Source organism: Tupaia chinensis, unplaced genomic scaffold (genome assembly GCF_000334495.1).
Source record: "Tupaia chinensis unplaced genomic scaffold, TupChi_1.0 Scaffold144472_1, whole genome shotgun sequence".
NCBI lineage: Eukaryota > Metazoa > Chordata > Mammalia > Scandentia > Tupaiidae > Tupaia > Tupaia belangeri.
Genome location: NW_006204331.1, coordinates 631784 through 632563, shown reverse-complemented (window position 1 = coordinate 632563; position 780 = coordinate 631784). Strand labels below are relative to the sequence as shown.

The window sequence follows — 780 nt, the reverse complement described above, 5'->3', positions numbered from 1 at the left end:
GCGTTCTGGGCACCGAGGGGGTCCAGGGCAGGACAGGTTTTTCCCAGTCTGAGAGGGAGGCTGGTTCTGGCTGGGTTCAACCTGGAGCCTCAGGGACGTCCCTGGAGAGCCCAGGTGGGCCAGGAGCTGGGGGTCAGGGTGCTGGAAACGGCAGAGCAGGGGCTGGCCAAGAAGGCCTGGAGCACACGAAGGGGCTCAACAGGGTGGCTCTATTCACTGAGCGCAGACCCTGGGTCCCTTCTTTCTTCAGGCTTCTGAGCCTGTCTGCAGCCACTCCTCTGCCATCCCCTCTGTCCCGGCCCTCCTCCCTCCCCGGCTCTTCGGCCCACAGCTCGCACCCTGCCCTGGGCGCCCGCCTTCCTCCGGGCCTGCGCTCCTCGCGCCCTGCGTGCGCGTCTCTCTGGCTCGCTCCCGCGCTGCATCCTCTCGCGTCCCCGTCGCGCTGTCCGCGCGTCCGTGGGCCCGCGGTCCCTGCATCCCCGCCCCGCCGCTCCCCGCCCCCCGCCGGTACCGCATTGCCGTACTGCAGGGGCGCGGTGCACTGCGCCCGCACCGTCAATAGGTGGACCCCCTCCTGGAGAGATAAAACCCGGCGCCGGCGCCGCCAGTCCCTCTGGCTGAGACCTCGGCTCCGGGTAAGGACACTCGGCCTGCGGTCCCCGTCCCTGTCCCAGCTCTCCGCCGAAGGACCCCTCCCCAGAACCGGTCCGGGGGCGGGGAGGGGCCGGCCACAGCTCGCGGGATGCTGCGCTGTTCCCCTGGGGCCATCGGCCACCCTTC

At 71.0% G+C, this 780-nt stretch overlaps 1 protein-coding gene across 1 annotated transcript in view; it reads left to right on the top strand.

Annotated features, from left to right (window-relative positions):
• Nucleotides 1–493: 493 nt before the first annotated feature.
• EEF1A2 (eukaryotic translation elongation factor 1 alpha 2) overlaps nucleotides 494–780 on the top strand; it is a gene marked incomplete at its 3' end in the record, with an annotated part of 7456 nt that continues 7169 nt past the window's right edge. Inside the window, exon 1 of the mRNA XM_006167115.3 lies at nucleotides 494–635. The remainder of the gene's footprint in view (nucleotides 636–780) is intronic.